This window comes from Sceloporus undulatus, chromosome 6, assembly GCF_019175285.1.
Source record: "Sceloporus undulatus isolate JIND9_A2432 ecotype Alabama chromosome 6, SceUnd_v1.1, whole genome shotgun sequence".
Lineage (NCBI taxonomy): Eukaryota > Metazoa > Chordata > Lepidosauria > Squamata > Phrynosomatidae > Sceloporus > Sceloporus undulatus.
In genome coordinates, this window is record NC_056527.1 from 80,712,257 (window position 1) to 80,734,283 (window position 22,027).

General features: G+C 40.6%; 1 protein-coding gene across 1 annotated transcript in view; it reads right to left on the reverse strand.

The window, feature by feature from the left end:
• Positions 1-22,027, reverse strand: part of KCNH6 (potassium voltage-gated channel subfamily H member 6) — a 146,369-nt gene that overhangs the window by 83,301 nt on the left and 41,041 nt on the right. The window lies entirely within an intron of this gene.

Genomic DNA, 22,027 nt, shown 5'->3' on the forward strand with positions numbered 1-22,027 from the left:
TTTTGAAGTCCAAGCTCTGGGGTTTGAAAATCTGTTTAAGAAGAAGGTGGAATAAATGTCAATGAAGAAACTGCATATTTTGGGGACGGGTTTATTCACATCATAAGCAGTGGAAAGTGGAACATGATGTCCTCGCGCATCAGTCCATTTTATTAGTTGTTTTAGCAAAAATTCGTTACAAAAGTTTTGCTGCCCTGAAAGGCCTCACCAATACTGGAGTCTTTTAAACTTTTAAAACTGCTGCCAGTGGAGGGGGCACTGTCTCCAGGAAGAAATGGGGGCCAAAAAACCAAAAAGCAACCACCGTGAAAAAGTTTCAAAAACCTATCAGTAGCCATTTATTTCTGAGTTGCACAGCATCAGTTGTTTTATTTCTCAAAGATGAAACTTGATTATACCTTGGACTAATGGAATAATTGCTCTAAATGGCATCTCTGAAAGTACTGCCAAAACATCTAGTATTTTCTGGTCTTTTACCTACAAATTCCCTGATCTGGGAGGCTGTTGCTTGGTAGACTTTTCTTACTATCATCTGCAAGTGGATTTGAGCTTGTCTACAGAAACCAGATACCACTTATTCCTCCCCTTTCTTCATGACTCCAGTGGTTCATTAACAAGCACTAAAGACAAGATCTTAGATAGTGTCTCCTACCTTGAGGGAGAGACACAGCTAGTCCCATTTGTGGCTGTTTTAAAGAGAGTCTTTAAAACCCACCTCCCAGGAATTTAATTTAAAGTCTTTATGTTATGTACTACTACTGATATTTTGAAATTTTATTTCATTGAAATCAATTTTTAAACATTGTTTATATTTCATGCCATTTATTAAAATGCTTGCATTGCTTTTATGCTATAAGCCACCTTGGAAATATTTTGATCTAAAAAGGTAGCTAAGGAATGAGTTAAATCAAAAATAAAACACTGTGCTGGGTTGACATTCAATGTCCATAAAGTATGTCTCCAAGACCAATAACTGGACCGTGGTGAAGGCTAGGAATGGGTGAGAATTTGGTTATATTTCATTTTTTAAAAACCAGAATTTATCAAGAACTGCTAAATTTTAATATGAATGAAGACTAACCTGGTATATTTTTCCGTCTCATAGAGATGAACATACATTTTATTTCAGTTGATTTTTCATCAAAATCTTAGCAAAATTCACAACATTCAAAGATGGGAGACAACAAAACTGGCAGATTTGCCCATCCCATGTGAATGGAACGGAGTTGGAGGAGAGATGTTGCTGAGACAGGGTTACAAATGTTATGGTCTAGTGAGTGATAATTTGGTTCTACATCCTATATTGACACCAAGTAAATATCCAGTCAATATATTAGTTAATAATTATTTGGATAGTTAGTTAAGTTTATATCCCATCTTTCTACCAATTAGCTCAAGATGCTCTTTTTATGTCTCCTTACATCTCTGTGAAGTGAGAAACTGGCAAACCACCTCTGAGTATTTCTTGCCTACAAACACCTCACGAAACTGATGAAGTTGCCATAAGTCAACTGGCACTTGAGGGCACACACACAAACACAGACAAAATGGGAGAAGGTGGTTGAAATAAACGGATACAAAGCCAGGAAGTAAAGCAGAAAAAAGATGGAACAAAAGGAATTATTTATAAAGAGAAAGTCCGCATTTATATTGTCACGGTGGCAATAAATATTAATAACCGCACACTAGAAAGAAAATAAAAGGGCAGCTAGGATAAAATTAACTTAAGATCTGTGATAGAATTTAAGAATCTAGAATGCAACTGGCTGTCAGAGATAAGAATATCTGTTTGGTCACCTCAGTTGCGGAGGAATATTGAGGAACTGGGAAAGAATTAGGGGAAGTTTCTGTTCAATCTAAAAAATTCAGAAAACAAATAAGACACACACACAAAAATCCTAAATAAATTCATGCAGTTTGCCTCCCTACCAGCTACCCTAAAGTATATAACATAAACATACACACAAAAAAAGGGGGGGAAGGGAAGGGATTAATTGTTCTCCATCTCTATTGAGAGGAGCTATAATAAAGAACACACTGGGTTTAAGCTACAGAGGAAGACTGATGATGAACACTTGAAAGAACACTGTCCATTGTAAGAGGTGGTTAGCAGTGCAGCATGCTGACTTGAGTGGCTGCTGTGGCATCTGAAGCCTTAAATTACAGGCCAGATTGTAATTTTACATATGCCAGGGAGATTCTTCTATACTGTTGCAAACTGGGAAGCATTCAGTGGGTGCAAAAGAGTAAACAAAGCTCTATATGAAAACACCAAAGAAGGATGTTCACAACTTTCCTTCTAAATATATAAAAATTAAATCTGAAAGAGAACAGAGGGATACAGTATTGTGTTACAAGCAGTCACACTACAACTAAATTGTCCTTTTCAGCAGTGATTAATATACCACAGCTTGCTTATTGTAAGATCTTTGCAACCAGGAAGCCAAGTGGCAGAGCCTCAGCGGAGCCGGAGCTGAAAGGGACTGTGAGGTCATCCAGCTGGGACCTACCTTCCCCTGGGAAGCGGCACTCTGGAGTGCTGCCCTTGGATCTTTCTTCCTCCCTCCAGCCCCAACAGACATCCAAGGCTTGTCATTCCCACTGCCCCTGTCAGGCCTGGACAAGCTCCTCTGGCTCCTCTGTCTGTCCCTCCGTCCATCTGTGGGGCTCCCTCCTCTCCACAGCATGTGACCAATGGAGCTTGTCCAAGCCTGATGGGGGCTGCAGGAACCACAAACCTTGGGTGTATTTTGGTGGCTGGAAGACGTGGGAGGTAGGAAGGTCTGAGGGCAGTGCTACAGAGTGCTGCTTCCTGGAGGAAGGTTCTGGGGCCCAGCCGGATGACCTCGCAGTCCCTTTTGGCTCCGGTCCCATTGAGGCTCTGCCACTCTGCTTCCTGCCCCTCCAGGCCTCACCATGCTTGTAGGCCACAAGAGTAGGACAAAGAGGAAGAGGAGGAGGAGGATAGGTAAGCTTTGGGTGACTGGGAAGGAGCTGGGCCCCAGAGCATTCCCCTGGGAAGAGGCACTCCAGAGTGCTGCCCTTGGAACTTCCTTCCTCCTGGATCTTTCTCCTCCTCCTCCTCCTCCTGCCACCATCTCCACCTCTGCCTCTTCCTTCCTCCTCCTCTGCTCCCCGCCCCCAGTTTTGCCATTCGCGGATGCAGGAATCCACGAATAGCAAGCCCGTGGATACAGAGGGCCTACTGTGAAAGCATGCCTTTTGCCAAATAGATTTTTCCAGTGCAACAAAAGACATGCTTTTACAACTGTCTCGTTTGGGAAGATAACAGAAGTGCTTTAATAACATGCAAAGAGGCAAGGAGAAAGCTGTTTCTCCCTGTCTCTGTTTTGTTTTTCTTTTCTCATGCAATAAGATTGTTGGACAGTAAATGTGTGCTGTTTCTACTATATATGGTCAGCAGCAAGGACAATGTTTGCTCAGACTTGGAAATGGACCAAAGCATGAATGACAGAAAAATGAATTGTTAAGGTTGCAGAGTTAGTGCAAATTGTCAAATTAATATGGGTTGTAAAGGATAAACCAACTGAAGACTGTTTGAAAAACTGGAAATCATTTATGGACTTTTTGAGCAATAAGAAATCCAGTGATGTAATTATGTCTGATTATAATTACTAGTAATTCTATTAAGTTTATTTAGTTGGACCTGAATTTAATGATAGAATAATATAGCTCTTTTTTCAGATTTCTTTCCATTTCATTACATTTTGGATTGGGGGTGGGAGCTCTTTTGTGTCTTAGTCAGTTAGTGTTTACTATATTAGTTAGTTTGTGTTTATTGTTTTGATCTAGTGTTTCAGTATTGTGCTTTAGCTTTAGTTTAGTCTTAGTTTATATATATGTTTATATATTATATCTTCTCTCATATATATATATATATATATATATATATATATATATATATATATATATTTCTTCATTCATCTCATCTATCTATCTATCTACTTCTATCTATCTTCATACAGTCCGCCCTCCTTACCCAGGGATTTTTTTCCCACACTATTCAAGCACCCACGCTTGAAAATATTACAAAAAAAAAAAGTATAAATTCCAAATAGCAAACCTTGATTTTCCATTTTATATAAGGGACACCATTTTGCTGTGCCACTATATTTGATGGGATTTGGAAATCCACAGATTTTATTATCCACGCGGGGTCCTGGAACCAAACCCTAGCGGATAACAAGGGCCCACTTTATATATGAGCTTTGGTGGTGCAGTGGTTCAATGCCAGTACTGCAGCCACAACATTGTCTTGCATTCCCAGGCTCACACAGTATATATATATACCCAACTTTTTCCAGGCAAGCATTCTCTGAGGATGCCAGCCACAGATGCTGGTGAAACGTCAGGAAGAAACTCTTCTAGAACATGGCCACAAAGCCCAAAAAACCCCACAAAAAACTATGGATGCCGGCCATGAAAGCCTTTGACTTCACAACGTTGTGAGTTTGATCCCAGAGGACTCCAGATTGACTCAGACTTCCATCCTTTTGTAGGTTGCCAAAATGAGTACCCAGCTTGTTGGGGGAGTACTTAGTTCACTATGAAGTGGTATTGCAATGTAAATGCTATTGCTATTGCAATAGGTATATCTTTTTCCTTTTCTCCTCTCCCCCCCCCTTCTTATTTTTTCTCCTTTTCTCCTTTGTTCTCCTGAATGTTTATTACTTTGGTTGTGAATTAGACTGTATTAAAATTAATAAATATTCTAATTTTTTAGAAGAAAGAAAGAAAGAAAGAAAGAAAGCTACTACATACACCCCCTCTAGAATCAGTTGCTCAGTATGATCCAGGAGCAAGAGCAACCCACTAGGGGCTGAAGCGGGGGGTGCGCAGCTGGATGTCACCCCTCTCCAAGGTGTCACCCGGTGTGACCCACACTTCCTGTACCTCCCTAGTGATGCTACTGACCCTAACCACAAATATCACGACTAATATTTGCAATAAAATTCTAAATCACAAGGCAATTTCACTAAAGGTGCTGATGGTCTGCACTTGCAGCTGTACAGCTCTGACACACGCACAGGGTTCCTCAGTTAACCTTGCTTAATTTCAGTGAGATCAGGTACAATTTACACAAGTCCTTGCAATAATTTCCCCAGAGATTAGTAGCAATAGTGTATTTAACCTCATTAAGAAAAAATTGCTCTCCATTTCTGAGTTGAAAAATGTCTTCCCTGCAGGATGGCACTTCCTCTGAACCTTCTGAATCTTTTCCTGCTCTTTCATTTCAGGCTGAATTAATATATTATACAACCTGAATAGCAGACCCTCTTTATGGCTTTTAATTAATGCACAGGTCTTGCAAATCATGTGAGCCTCCTACTCACCCATTTTATCTTAGCACATAAAATCAGTAAATGTCCTGCTTGAAAATCTGGGAAGAACAGAGGTCTGATAGTAGCCATATCTTTGCACATTTCATGACATAATTTAATTTCCCTGTCCTTAAAGCAAATTAATTCTATAATTCTCAATTCATTACTATCATTTTCAAATTCCTCATTAACAGGCCTTAAATTCTGTGCTATAAAATGTAAATATTAAAAGAAAGATATTAGGTATTCCTTTACTTTTATATTTTTGAGGATCGACTTGAAGGCAGTTAACAACAAAAAAGACACATTTCCCATGTTTTTAATACTACAGTAGTGTAGCTAATGGGATTTGTGATTTATCCCTTCTCTTTTCTTTGAGACATTAACCCTGTTCTTCCTATCTGCTTTGCTTTGATGAAAGGTATGGAAAACCTTGTGCTGCATCCATATACTGTACTTCATCCACTATTCCCAAGTTAGAGATTTATATATGGAAATATTAAAAGGGAAGTCTCGGGGGGGGGGAATTCTAGTCTTGTCAAATATTACATTTAAAATGCTATTATTCCTTTGGCTATTTTATTGCATTTTCTATTTCTATATGAACTGGAATTGAGCAGTAGTGCAAACCAAAAAAACAAAACAACCCCTCTTACTCTCCAAGGCAGCTCTGCTAAGCAATTTTTTTTCCAGAGAAGCACTGTGCTTAGCTTCTGCCCACAGAGCAGCAATTCAGTCCCAGTGCCAGTCGTGTTTTCCCACTGCTCCTCTATCCCATCACTTCATTCTCTACCCCAGCTCCCATATACAGTACTACACTTTCTACTTGGAAGCAGAAAGCAGGAGCAGGAAGGGAGGAAACCAGAAAAGAAAGTGTCACTTGCTGTCCAACAAAGCCGTGTGTGTGTGTGTGTGTGTGTGTGTGTGTCACATTTTGGTGATGAAACTACCTGAAACCCCTAGCCAGTATGCCTAGTGAACCTGTAGTCCAAATTTTAAGGCCTGTTACAGACTGCCAAAATAAAGCTGCTTCGGGTCTCTTTGGAGGTATGCTGTTTAAATGATGCATGCAGCCTAAGAATCCGGAAGCTGCACCAAAAGCTGCACTCCAGTGCTTAGGAATGGACTGTGGCTTTGGCGCGACCTCCGGACTCTTAGGACCCATGCATCATTTAAATAGCATCCCTCCAAAGAGACCCAAAGCAGCTTTATTTTGGCAGTCTGTAACAAGCCTAACTCTTCCAACATGTGGGCAAAAATGTAGCTGCCATGGCTTGGACAATCCTTGCTTTATTTATTTTTTAATTTTATTAAAGTTTTTATAAAACAAAACAACAAATAAACAAACACAAACGTTTTGGATATCAGAGGGTTTCATTCCACATGTTTGGAACAAATTCCCCCTTAATAGTTTTAGTGCAAGCAACTTCTTCCTCCCCAAGAGTGACCAACACATAACCTCAAAGTTTCAACATTGATTTCCCATTTATTATAATAACTTTTCCCTACGATTTATCATCAGTAATCTTGCGCTAAGTAGACATTTTGTTCATAATTGTTATATCACAATAAAATAGATTCCTGCTCTTATGTCCATCTTTCTTTACAAAATTCAATTATTCTCGACCATTCATTTGTAACCTTTTCCACATTTTTATGTTTTAAACATGCCGTCAGTTTGTCCATTTCTATCGTATCTGTTAATTTAAATAGCCATTCTTCTATCTGTGGTGTTTCAGAGCTTTTCCAATACTGAACTATTGTCAATCTTGCAGCTGTTATTAAATACACAAGAACTCTCCCATACCTTCTTTTAATGTTTGGGAGTATCTTATTTAACATGTTGGTCCTTGCTTTAGTGTTTGGAATTATGTCTTTATAGTTTATGATCATGGCCAGTTCTTTCACAGCAGCCCTTCCCAATTCTAGTCCTCTGAATTTTTGACTCCGGCCTCCATTCTGAACAATATTTGAATTAATGAATGGGAACTCTTTGACTGTTTCTATTTCCTTATTATCTAGGATTATTTCTTGTAGATCTTCCATGGTAATTATGCAGTTTATGTGGTGAATCTGGCATAACTACACAGCCACAGCTGATGCAGGTAAAAATGTGAACTGCTTGGTTTTTCATCCATTGCAGCTACAGGTTGACATCCTTATGGGAACAGGCCCACATTTGCCTTGCTTTGTTTCTCAGCAGAAATGTATGACTTTTAGCCTCGTAATAATAATAGTAATAATCATCATCATCATGATAACGCAAGCCAGTCAGAAACAAGAGCTTTGAATCAATCAGTTCTATCACTTGGGTTCATTTCTTGATGAGTTGTGAAGTCCATTTAAACCAGTTGACCCCAGAACAAGATGCTCCACTCTGTTTTGCACATCCACTGAGTCAGCTGGCATTGCATTTCATGTACTCTGCTGGCAATAAATAGGAGGATTGCATTTCCATCCACCCCTCCTTTCCCACTTGACCTTGATAAAAGGGCAAGCACTTAGCATTTAATAATGTAAAATATCATCACAGAAGAGCTTTCACTGCCTCCTCCCCGCCCTACTTGCTCGGCAAGCTCAGGGTTGTTTCAGTGTATTTATCTGTATCATCAGTATTAAACTAATCAGGGAAACATGGGAATTTCCAGAAGCTGGACATGGGAATATGCAAATTAAAAAGGGAGCTATTAATCTTTTCCCTTTGAGCTATTTTGAAATCTCTCTCTCCATTCATTTATTCCTACTTCTCTTGGCCTGTTACAGGATTTAATCTACAAGGCCTTATAGCAAGCAAGCATAGAGAAATCTATAACAGCATTCTATAGCAGAGCAAGAGGGAAAGAGTGTCTGCAGAGGCCTAGGTGGCAAGATGGAAAGCATTTTCCAAGTGGGTAGGAGCATATCTATTGGCCCTCATGCCCAGGAATAGATTTCTATAGGACAGGCATGTCCACTCTGCCATTTCTTAAAAAAGATAAATGTCCTTCTTATCCATTTTCTATCCTTATGAAGTCTATGGGAACAACTGTTCAGTGCCGTCTCTCCCAATTGGTACCCTCCAGATGTGCTGGATTGAGGGCTGCCAGACTGAAAATTGGAGATTGCTCCTACACCTTTAATGGTTGCAATGAAAGAGGGAATTTCAGGAGTTGGTGGTCATTTCAAGCAACACCTGCTGAAGTGCCCTCTTCTACACAACCATTAAATGCACAGAAGCCATCGCCAGGTAACTCTAGTTGGACTGCAACTCTTTTCATCTCCAGCCAGAAGATCAATGACAAGATGGCCCTCCAGATGTTATTGGAATGTCATAAGGCATCATCAGGTGAGGAAGGCTGGGAGCTAAAGTGTGTTCAACAATCTCTGGCCAGTATCTGTGTTGCTGCAGATAATGGGAGTTATAATCCAACTCATCTGGTTGACATCAGGGTAGAGAAAATTGCAGTAGACAATTGTGCCCAGACTACATTTCACTGACTTCATTGACATTATTCTAGTGTAAAGCAGTCATCAGCTGGCCAGGATTATAGCATTCTCTTGCAAGCTGTATTAATGTGGTTGGAGCATTGGAGCAGTTTCAAACCTAAGATCCTCTTCAAACACATATGGGAGTTGTTTTGAAGAACTGGCATTGATATTCAGTGAATGAATGAATGATCAAAATAGAAAGTATGACAGGGAGCAGCACAAAAATATTTGCTGGTCACCTCATTTCCAACCCTACAACTTTCTGGAGACTAGCAGTTGAATTCCAGGAGGTTTTTCTCAAGGAAAATACAAAATGCGGATAGTTTCAGAAACATTGAAAGGTTCAAGAAAGACCAAGGAAGAAGCAACAGCAATGAATACATCCCCCTCCTCCATTCCTGGTCCCAGGCAATGAGGGGTCTGGGAAAATGTCACCAAGGAACCATTGAGGAACTGGCCCCTATTATCTTAAAGATTTTCCCAGCACAATTATTCAAATTATTCTTTCATAATCAAGAAGACAATTTATATTAACTGAATATCACACTCTGATATCCAACATTTGTCCATACATCCCAAACATCTGTGGATATGTTATTCTCCAGCAATGCTGGCGTTTGGCACATTTTATGATCTTGTATTGGAAAAGCAGTTTAGTCACTTCATGTCCTGGGCTACACATCTTAATACAGAAAATCATGAAATATTAGTTGTTTACAACATTGCCATTAACACCAGAGATGCTGAATCCAGGGGGGAAATCCCTCACCCATATTGCGTATTTTAACATTTATCCAACAAGCCAATTCACTCAGGAATATTTCCAGTGCCTAATATATTTTTTCACTTACAAATTTATTGCTCCAATTATGATTTCTTTATCTTTTAATATAAATATTCTCAGTAATTTGGGTGTCCAAGGCAGGTAAAGAGGAAAATGGAAATATAGTTGGCTTTCCACAGATTCTCCATCCACAGATTCAACTATCCATGGCTTGAAAATTTTCAAATACATACACATTCCAAAAGGCAAACCTGATTTTTTGTTTCATATAAGGCACAACATTTTACTATGCCACTGTATTTAATGGAACTTAAGCATCTTGCAACCAGACCCCAACAGATACCAAGGGCCCACTGTATATTCATCGACAGCTGACCTAACAATTCACCACTTCTTAAGGAAAGTGGGAAATGAGCAAAATATATCTTGGTCATCAACATCTAGTCCTTTCAATGTGGTTTGTGCACAATGCATCCTTACTGCATTAACAGATGGGATCAGTCTGTCAGCTATTTGGATTTCCCAGCATATAATGATAGCAATGACAAATTATCCCTCCACCAGATAAGCAACCTGTTGTAGCTACTGAGGTTCTAATATGGAATTCCATTTTGACAGTTTGACCTGCTTGATAAATTCAGCTGGTTCTCAAGTAACCTAATGCTTCAACTTCACAGTTTCTGCATCAAAGCTTGGAAAAGTTACTTTTTGAAGTATAGGTACCAGAATCCCTCAGTCAGCATGGCTAGTGGGCATGCTGGCTGTGGGAATAGGATTCTGAGAGTTGAAAGTGGTAACTTTCACAAGTTCTGGCCTGGATACATACAGCCTGGATACACTCGCCCTATCAAAACCAACCTTCAGCAACACTTGACACTCTCTCAACATAGCAACTGAGTGAACTGTGTTTACAGCAGAGGATCATCATAAGTAACATGATTAATTAATGCCACAAAGCTTTCTCTGAACCAAGGTGATGTAGCAGGTTCTCAGCTTTAAAAACAACTTAAAGCAGGAACCTTGCAACACCATGATAGCTTTTTCTTTCCATTCTCCTTCCTCTGTAACAGTAAAACATGAAACATTATTTCAAATATTTGCATGCACTTTGGACTGATGGTTGCTATTACAGATGGCAATCTGATATGAGGTGAATTATGCTTGTTTTCAAATCAGCTGCTAACAGGGGAAATGGAAAAGGTTGACAAACAACACCAAGGATTATAGCCAAATACAAAGCAGGAAAGCAACAAAATTGCTAAGTGATAGAATCATATAATCATAGAGTTGGAAGAGACCACAAGGGCCATCCCGTCCAACCCCCCCTGCCATGCAGGAACTCTCAGTCAAAGAATCCCCGACAGATGGCCATCCAGCCTCTGTTTAAAGACCTCTAAGGAAGGAGACTCCACTGCACTCCGAAGGAGTTTGTTCCACCATCGAACAGCCCTTACTGTCAGGAAGTTCCTCCTAATGTTGAGGTGGAATCTCTTTTTCTGGAGCTTGCATCCATTGTTCTGGGTCCTAGTCTCTGGAGCAGCATGCTCCCTCCTCAATATGACATCTTTTCAAATATTTAAACAGGGTTATCATTTCACCTATTAACCTTCTCTTCTCCAGACTAAACATCCCCAGCTCCCTGAGTCTTTCCTCATAGGGCATGGTTTCCAGACCTTTCACCATTTTAGTCACCCTCCTTTGGACACGCTCATCCAGATGCATAGCTGACTTCTGGGATTCTGTTATTTGGACATCCAAATGATAAATATTTTTAATATAATCAACCAATCAGATAATTTGCCTGGCATCATTAGGATCCATGATGCAAAACTGTGCTAGAATATTACATATTTAGATTTGCATATAAGATGCTTTACCTCTATACATAAAAATGTAAAGTATCCTTGCAATTGTTTGCCAAAGTATGTTAACATTCAGATAAAACAACCAGAAAAGCATGATTGGTTGCAGCTTTGGAATGGAATACAAAAAGTCTGCCCAGTAAAACTTTAGAACCAAAATGGACCGTTATGCAAAAGGGAAAGGATTTTTTGTTCTGTTTTGTTTTAATATTCCTGATATGTAGCCCATAATGTGTAGGGAGTTTCTTGTTTGCTGGTATGCCTTGGTGAGGAATATCAATAGGAGGAGAACCAGCAAGGTTTAGATCATTTTCCCTTTTAAAAATAGCTGCAATGGCTGAACTCTGCTTGCAGTAAAATGTAATCAGGTTTCCAGAATTTCACTTTTTATATTGAAAGAAGAATTCTAATGATTTGACTGCCAAGACATTCTTAACAATAAGAAAGGAGCATCTGCAAAAAAAACAGAGGTAGGAAAATCTTGCATTTCATTTTCTCCTGCATTCAGATGTTTTGAATCTCATGTGCATTCTATCCCCCATATGAAAAAGTCTCCACGCTTTAGTAAATTCCTATCTGCAGCAGCCAAATCCAATAAGTACAGCAATTCCCAGCATGAGAATACCATACTGGACCTAAAAAACAAAGGTGAAAAATACAAAGAGTGTCTCTGGAGAGGAAAAGGGGTTTGCAACCCTAAATCAACACCAACATGTCTGGAATATACATGGATTAAACTCAGACTTTTTACATGTTGAAGCCTAGATAGCTACCCAAAGAAAGGTGGGGGACTGAGGGGTCCCCACCAAGTGTGTCAGCTTCTCTTTAAATGACAGCAAAATTAACTTAAACTTGCAAGAAGCTGGGTAACTTTAGGACCATTGGCACCTGTGGTATACCAGTAATAACTGAGGAGGACTCCAGGTTTGGGTGAATTAAGATTTTATTTAGAAATATGTGAAGAGCATTCACAGATACGATAGTGATTCAAACAGACATAGCATTCACAGCTAACTGAAAGGGAGGTGCCGAAATTAGACAGCAGAGTTTAAAGGGTTTAAAGAGGGCAATATTTACCTGTTCAAAGGGTATACTATGGAAAGTGGGAATAGCTCAGACTGGGGTCTGAGGGCAGCACAGGCTATACACAGAGTGCAGAAGGGGGATTAACTGTATACGTATCGTGTGTGCAGAGGCTAGGTTTTGGGACCAATATTTATACCTGAAATCTAGCCTCAAGTGGTGGTAACAAAGGTCTGATGTCCTTTCCTTGGAATTTGCAATGGAATTCCAGACAAGTTGATGGCTCTAACTTTAGGGTTACAAAAACGGTGATTGGATTAAGACAACCCCAGGGTGAATGGACAGGGAGGTTGGCTGGAAGCATGGCAAAAAGCAGGCAGAAGGAACTGGTTTACTGCTTTGGTGCAATGAGACCTCCTTTGTCTCTTGGTGCAAGAGGATATGCAAAAGGACCAGAGTGAGGTAGTAGTCAGCACACCCATTCAACTATTGTAGTAATGTCTAGATTATGCCCATGCTTTCAGGTCTCCACTCCTTTCTCACTGGAACTTCGCCTAGTGCTCAAAAAAGTCGTCAGGACCTATTAGGAGTATGCTGACGCCAGATATGAAAATATATATTGACCCCAAATACAGTGCAGGATATGAAGGGTATATTAACAAAATTGATGAATCTGTCAGCTTTGAATTCTCCCGAATTCTACTTTTAAGAAAACACCCACAAGTTCACATTTTGAAAATGAACAAATTTGTGAATTTTGGTAAATTATAAAAGTGAATTGAAATTACATTCTCATCCCATACCCTCCAACTGTTCTGATTTGACAGGGACAGTCTTGATCAAACCTCTATTGTTCCATTTCCCCCCCAGTTGCTTTCATAATGTCCCAATTTCTCTCCCTCCCCCCCTCCCTCCCATTTCCCCCCTTTGCCTCTGGCTTACTTCTATTGCTGCAAACTGAGTTCAAAGTGCAAAAGTAGTTTGCACTCAATTAAGGGCCTGAACACAGGCAAAAATAAAGCTGCTTCAGGTCACTTTGGAGGTATGCTGTTTAAATGATGTATGCATCCTAAGAGGCTGGATGCCACGCCAAAGACATGGATCAAGTCCTAAGGACTGGAGTGCAGCTTTGGCGCAACTTCCAGCCTCTTAAGATGTGTGTGTCATTTAAACAGCTTACCCCCAAAGTGACCTGAAGCAGCTTTATTTTGGCCTGTCTGTTTGGGCCCAACTCAGTAAAGGGAAGAAGAGAGGAGGTAGTAAATCTTGCACCTCCCACTAGGCTCAAGCAAAAGCAAACTGCTGAAGCTTCTCTTAGCTTCTTCTTCATTAATACTTTTTGCCATCTTGCTCACACTCTGCTATTGCTGGACTGTACATATCCCAGTTTCCAACTGTGAAATGCTGGAGGGTGTGTCATCCATGACAGCCAGCCTGCCAGTGATCATGTGGGTTAACTGTCCCCCATTCCTTACTATGCAATTCCCATTCCCTACCAATTAGGCCCTTTCTCATGGGTAACTGTGATTTCCACTGCAACTATTTAACAGTGTCTCTTAATTCCTGCCCCTCCTTCCCTTCCATTACTTTCCAATTATTTTAGAGTATCTGATCTAATATAGTGGCAATGTTTCAGACTATTAACTGCTGGTGCCAAATAAAATCTGTGTATAATCAAGCAACATTTACATAATCCGCACGATCTGTTTTGTTCATAGTGCATTTGCACAAATTGGTTTTTTGTACTTGTCTTGAAATGTTGGGGTTTTTAATTGCATAGTCAGTAGTTCTTTCTCTTTCCAGACCTCTGACGGCTGGAAGAAGCCCGGAAAAAAGAAAACAAAACCCTGACATTTTCCTCTCTCTGTCTCAAAAAGCAGTTTGCTTTACTTGAAGACCATTGCTAGCATGGTGAGTGTGTTCTCCAGGACTGAATCCACAAACAGAATGGGATGATGTCTCAGAATGCAAACATTTTGCCTTCCTGGGAGATGGATAGATCAGTTCAGGAATGGCTCCCATGGGCCATCGTTGTTTTTTTAAAAAGGTCAGAGCTGCCATTCTTGCTTAATAATTAAGCTATCAGACAGAAGAAAAAGAAGAAAGAGGTAGCAAAGGAGCTTTGGTGTGATCTAGGTATTTTCACAGAAAGAGTACCCAACTCATGGTTATAATGACCCCATTTTATTGTGGAATATGGATTCCAAAGAGCAATGTAATGTCTGGGCCATGGACCATTTTTAGAATTGAATTCTTAGCATTTTTAGAATTTTTCACCTATCCAGTGAATCCAGGAGGACCAGAGCCAGCCATCTCCTCTGTTCTCCCTTCTGTGCCTTGCTTTGCTGTTGTGTATTTTACCCTCAACATGGCAGACCCAGCTTTAAAATACTCAGTCTATTGCCCTACTATCTTCTATTTTCACACCTGCACACACGTTTTAATTCTTCAGTTTGGCCAATTTTTCTCTTTTCTTTCCCACTGATAACTACATCAGAAAAGCCATGCTTGATCAGATCAAATATTTTTTTATCTAGTCAAGCAGTCTTGTTCCTCACGGTGCCCAGCCTGATACTTATTGAAAGACCCAAAGCAAAACATGAAGGAAATAACACCCTCCTGTTCTTGTTCTCTAGCAGCTGGTATTCTGATGCAGAATCCTGCTGCCTCTGCTATCAGAGAGAATATATACATCCATCTTGACCAGCTGTTATTGACAGCTTTATCCTCCATGAAATTGTCTAATACCATTTTTAAAATTGCTGAAGTTGGTGGCCATCGCCTCATCCTGTGGCAATGAATTTCATGATTTATGTTATGTACTATATGAAGAAGTGCTTCTTTTTTGTCTGTCTTGAATTGACCATCATTCAGAAGATGACTCTAGGTTGTAGTATTATGAGAGATTCATAAGACAGTTACTCCACACCAAGCACAATTTTATGCTCTTCTATCATGGCTGACTACAACTCATGGAAACCCACTGAGTTACCTTGGGCAAGTCACACGCTCTCAGCTTTAGAGGAACGCAAAGGAAAAGTTCCTCTGAGCAAACCTTGCCAAGAAAACCCCATCATAGGGTCACCATAAGTTGGAAATGACTTGAAGGCACACAACAACAAATCATGGCTCTACTTGCTCACCTTGTTTTAAGCTTAACTAGTTCCACATATAGCAATCCTTCCACACAGGGGACTTACTCCATTCTGTAGATCTTCTTGATTGTCTGTCTCCACATCTTATCCATCTCCACAGTATCCTTTTAAAGGTGCAGTGTCCAAGTGTGGTCAAGTAATAAATATGTATAAGTACGGTATGATATTGACAGATTTTTTTTATTACAATTTTTATTGTGCGCAACATAGAACTTTTTTCCAGCAGCTGTGCATTTTGGATTAATGTTTTCATCAAACTTTGTAGCACAATGCCAAATTTCCTTTCTTAACTAGCCACAGCCAACTCAGACTCCATAAAGGTAAATAGAAATGTAAAATGTTTTTGTCCCATCACTTTATGTTTGCTTACACTAACCCATGTATATCATTGTCATGGCTATTCCCCAAATTAGAAAAGTTCCCCAAGTCAGTAGAGTCTTGAAGCTCTTCCAAATCCTTTTCCTTTTAGCCACCCTAAACAATTTTAAAGTTCTATAAAGTTTGAAGTATTTTCTTATGAGTCATGTCTTCTCATGGTATAGCCAAAGTATGACCATCTCAGTTTAGTCATCTTGGCTTCTAGGGAGAATTCATTCTTGATTTGATTTGTTCTAGGACCCATTCATTTGTCTTTTAGCAGTCCACAGTATCAGCAGAATGCTTCTCTAGCACATTTCAAATGAATTGATGGCCCGTTACAAACGGGCACCCTAGCACAGACTCAGTCCATACTAGGGTTAGAAAGGGGCGTCTGTTCCAGACGCCCCTAACCCTAGTACGGACTGAGTCCGTACGAAATGGCGGCGGCCGTTCCACACGACCGCTGCCATCTGACGCACTGCGTCCGCACGTCACGTCCTGGAAATGACGCCACAAGTGTGCGCTTCTGCACTTGCAGCATCTCTTCCGGGGCGCAGGAAGGAGCGCGATTTTCGCGCTTCTTCTTTGCAGCGTCCGGGAACCGTGCCGTTTGGCTGCTGCGGTTCCTGGATGCTGCAACCGGCGGCAGCAGCAGACCACCGCTTTTCGGCGGTCTGTAACATTCTGTTCTAACAGTAGCCTCTTGTCCTGAGTGCAGGTCATGCATCAGGATAATCAAGCTTTTCATGATCTACACAATCAAAGGCTTTGCTATAATCTATAAAGCACAAGCTAATTTTATTTTGAAATTATTTGCATCTTGCTTTCCTGAACCCAATATGGCTATATGGCATATCTTGCTCCAGACATGGTAAAAGTCTTTGATATAGAATTTTGAGCATCATTTTGCATGGGAGATGCATGCAATAGTATGGTGTTACTGCAATCCTTGGTGTCCCCTTTCTTGGGGACTGGAATGTACAGTGGTGCCTCGGGATACGAAATTAATTCGTTCCGCCATTCCTTTTGTAACCCGAAAATTTCGTAACCCGAAATACTCCGTTAGCACTGGAAAGCCTATAGCAGCATTTGAATTTCGCGCCGAAATAAATTTCGTAACCCGAAAAATATTTCGTAACCCGAAACAGTTTTTGCCAATCTGACTTTTTCGTATCCCGGAAATTTCGTAACGCGATCATTTCGTATCCCGAGGCACCACTGTACAGCACGCCCGTGCCATACATGGGCGCGCCATACGCGGCCTTGAGTATACGCGCTCAAGCCGTGGGGTGCGCATGGGGCGGAAGAGGCGGCGCGTCCCATTCAATTGAATAGGTACGTGCACCCGTTGTGCCCCGCGCGCTCCCGCGCCGCCACGCCATCGCGCACGAGCCCCATTGGATCCCCCGCGTAAGGCAAGGACAGACTGTATATTGAGCAGTTCCAATCTGTGGGCTATTCTTCTGTTTTTCATATTTGTTGACAGATTTTAGTTAGAACCAGACAAGAGTCTGTCTTTAGATAGAAGTAGCTTTATTGGTATGCCATCTGTTCCTGGTGATTTATTTCTCTCAAGTATTTTGAGTGCAGCTTCACTTCACTTTTTAAAATTGCACGTTCATTTTCAAATGGTTCTTCCTTTAATGGATATGTTATCCTTTCATCTCTTTTATATAGTCCTTCAGTGTATTGTTTCTATCTGCTCTTTATCTGTACTTGGTCGTGTAATGTGTTCCACTGCTGGTTGGAGAGCATTCTCACTCTTGATTTAAATTTCCGTTTGATTTCTCAGATCTTGTGGAGGAGGTCTTTTGTTCTTTCTTTTAAGTTGTCATCTTCTGTTTCTCTGCATTGATTATTATAGTAGTTCTCTTTGTTATTGTGCACAAGTTGTTGAAGAGTTGCAGTCAGGGGTCTGATCCTATTCGTGCCACTTTTTACTTTTGCTATCATCTATCTCTACTGCTTGAAGAGTTCTATCCATTGAGGTTTCTCTTCCTTTTTGTCTGCAGATACTGTCTTTATGCATTCTTCTTTGACAATGTCCCAGGCTTCTGCCCAGAGTTTTTCTGGGTCCTAGTCAATTAAGCTTAATAATGCAAATCTATTTTCTACACTATTTAAAAATTCTACAAGAATGCTCTTCAGGTTGTATTTTGGCATGATGGTTGGTTCAGTATTCTTCTTTAGCTTTAGTTGTATATATCTCAACAGTTTATGTCTGTGCCACAATCTGCTTCTGGTCTTGTTTTTGTAGGCAGAATGGAGCTTCCCCATCTTCTGCTTCTAATCAAGGAGTCACTAGATGGTGCGGGGAGTGCGGACCACACTACAGTGGTGCCTCGGGATACGAAATGATCGGGTTATGAAATTTCCGGGATACGAAAAAGTTGGATTGGCAGAAACTGTTTCGGGTTACGAAATATTTTTCGGGTTACGAAATTCATTTCGGCGCGAAATTCAAATGCTGCAAAGTGCAGCTATAGGCTTTCCAGTGCTAACTGGAAAGTGTTTCGGGTTACGAAATTTTCGGGTTATGAAAGGAATGGCGGAACGAATTAATTTCGTAACCCGAGGCACCACTGTAGGTGACATCCTAAGTGGAGTGACACCAAACATCTGCCTTTTGGCACAAATGGGCTGTAGAATTCACCTGCATTCCTTTAAAATGCTTAAGAGATTGTATGATTGGGGCCAGGCTCAGTGGGCAGAGAAAGGGTACATTTATTTAAAAACAAACAAACAACCCAAATCTTATCAAATTTTCACTTTAGCCACATGGAACTAAGTACATGAAAATACATTTAGGCTGTATGGTAATTTAAAGGTAAAAAAAATTAATTTTGCTAGTTCATAGAATCATAGAATCATAGAATCGTAGAGTTGGAAGAGACCACTAGGGCCATCCAGTCCAACCTCCTGCCATGCAGGAAATCCAAATCAAAGCATCCCTGACAGATGGCCATCCAGCCTCTGTTTAAAGACCTCCAAGGAAGGAGACTCTATCACCCTCCGAGGGAGTGCATTCCACTGTCGAACAGCCCTTACTGTCAGGAAGTTCCTCCTAATGTTGAGGTGGAATCTCTTTTCCTGTAGCTTGCATCCATTGTTCCGGGTCCTGTTCTCTGGAGCAGCAGAAAACAAGCTTGCTCCCTCTTCAACATGACATCCTTTCAAATATTTAAACAGGGCTATCATATCGCCTCTTAACCTTCTTTTCTCCAGGCTAAACATCCCCAGCTCCCTAGGTCGTTCCTCATAGGGCATGGTTTCCAGACCCTTCACCATTTTTGTCGCCCTCCTTTGGACACGCTCCAGTTTCTCAATGTCCTTTCTGAATTGTGGTGCCCAGAACTGGACACAATATTCTAGGTGGGGCCTGACCAGAGCAGAATACAGTGGCACTATTACTTCTCTTGATCTAGACACTATACTTCTATTGATGCAGCCTAAAATAGCATTGGCCTTTTTAGCTGCCGCATCACACTGTTCACTCATGTTCAACTTGTGGTCTACTTGGACTCCTAGATCCCTTTCACACGTAGTTTCATTCAGCCAGGTGTCCCCAATCCTATATCTGTGCATTTTATTTTTCCGCCCTAAGTGCAATACCTTACATTTCTCCGTGTTGAATTTCATTTTGTTAGCTTTGGCCCAGCTTTCTAGTCTATTCAGGTCGTTTTGAATCTTGATCCTGTCCTCTGGGGTATTAGCTATTCCCCCTAATTTGGTGTCATCTGCAAATTTGATAAGTATGCTCCCAATTCTTTCATCCAAGTCATTGATAAAGATGTTGAATAGCACTGGGCCCAGGACAGAGCCCTGTGGGACCCCACTGGTCACTTTTCTCCAGGATGAAAAGGAGCCATTGTTGAGCACCCTTTGGGTTCGGCCGGTCAACCAATTACAGATCCATGTAACAGTTCCTTTGTGTAGCCCACATTTTACAAGCTTGTTTGCAAGTATGTCATGGGAAACCTTGTCAAAGGCCTTACTGAAATCAAGATATACTATATCCACAGCATTCCCTTCATCTACCAAGCTGGTAATTTTATCAAAGAAAGAGATTAGGTTTGTCTGGCATGACTTGTTTCTCTGAAACCCATGTTGACTTTTTGTGATTATGGCATTGCCTTCTAGATGTTCACAGACTCTCTGTTTAATGATCTGCTCCAGAATCTTTCCTAGTACTGATGTCAGACTAACTGGACGATAATTGTTGGGATCCTCTTTTTTCCCCTTTTTGAAGATGGGGACAACGTTTGCCCTCCGCCAGTCTGCTGGGATCTCTCCTGTTTTCCAGGAGTTTTCAAAGATTATTGCCAATGGCTCCGATATTACATTTGCCAGTTCTTTTAATACCCTTGGATGGAGTTCATCTGGTCCCGGAGACTTAAATTCATTTAGATTGACAAGGTGTTCCTCTACTATCTCCTTATTTATTCTGTGCTGAAATGCCCCTATCCTGTCCTCTGCTCCATTATCCTCAGGTTGAGCATCCTTTGCCTTTTCTGAGAAGACTGAGGCAAAGAAGGTGTTGAGTAATTCTGCCTTTTCTCTGTCTACTGTTAGCATTTTGCCATCTTCTCCACGCAGTGGCCCTACCGTTTCCTTCTTCTTCCTCTTGCTGCGGACATATCCAAAAAAGCCCTTTTTATTGTTCTTAACCTCTCTAGCGAGCCTGAGTTCATTCTGCGCTTTAGCTTTTCTGACTTTACCCCTACACATGCCTGCTATTTCTTTGAATTCCTTTTTCGTGATTTCCCCCTTTTTCCATTTCTTATACATGTTCCGTTTCAAAGTTAGCTCAGTTGTTTTATGCTACAACTATTACGGTTCCATTCAGTGATATATGGGAATTATGATTTATGAGTAACATTAGTATTAAAAACATTACTAAGGGTTCTGTTTAGTGTGGCATGGGAGGAGTTCAAAGGTATGTGTGACACCATGAGTTACCGCACTAGGTGACGCCAACCCTTGTGATGCTGCTCCATCCAATTAGTCTATTTGATTTCTATATTAGCCATCAGGTGGTGTCCAGGTATAGTCACCTCTTTGGTTACCTGAAGGATGTGTTTGTAATGAGCAAACTGTTGGGCTTGCAAAATTCAGTGAGTTGCTCTCCTGCTTCATTTCTACATACCAGGCCATTTCCCCCCTACAATCTCTACTTCTGCTATGTTTCCTGCTTTAGCATTCCAACTGCCTATACTTAACAAGAAAACTTGTTTTGATATGTGATCAGTTTCCTCTTGGACTCCAGCACAGAATAATAAAACAACCAGGGAGGTATTGAAAAAGATTGCCATGTTAGTCTGTTTTAGCATTAAAAGGCATAAAGGAATTCAATAGCACTTTTAACAGTAACTAGGGACTTTATCATGCAGGGAAACACAGGGAAACTCAGGGGTTTAATGAGTCAATATCCCAGGGAAATTGTGCAATCATGGTGAAGATTTTCACACAACATTGCGAATAAATAGGATTTATCCTGGGAATAACCAGCAACAAATCTAGCAAGAAATCATTCACAGAGAAATTTCCAGCATTAACTTTTGTGGACTATAATCTAGCCCAGATGACATCTGATGAAGTGTACAGCAGTCCATAAAAGCTTATGCTAAAAATCCCACCCCTATTACTCTAAAAGGTTTATGCTACAATTTCCCCCAAGTAGCTGTGTTAGTCTCTTACAGCAAAGTCGGAGGGGAGGAGTGGGGGAAAGAAAGGAATGTGGCACCTTTAAGTCTTAAACCTACATTCCTCTTTTTCTCCTCTTCCTCTTTTTAATTTTTTCCTCAATCTCAAAGGAGCTACTAGATTTCTTTATGTATTTTTTATGCTAGAGTATTGTTGCCAGACAAGGAGCATAAGACAGTTCCTTGGCAATGCAGGCTAAGTCCCCTGTCCCACATTTCCATTAAGAGGAAAGGCTGTGCAAAAGCTTCATTTGACCCCGCATTATTCAATCCTGACTTTCTGGGATCTTGCCGGGAAGAAATCTTTTCATGTAAATTAAAATGCTGCTGA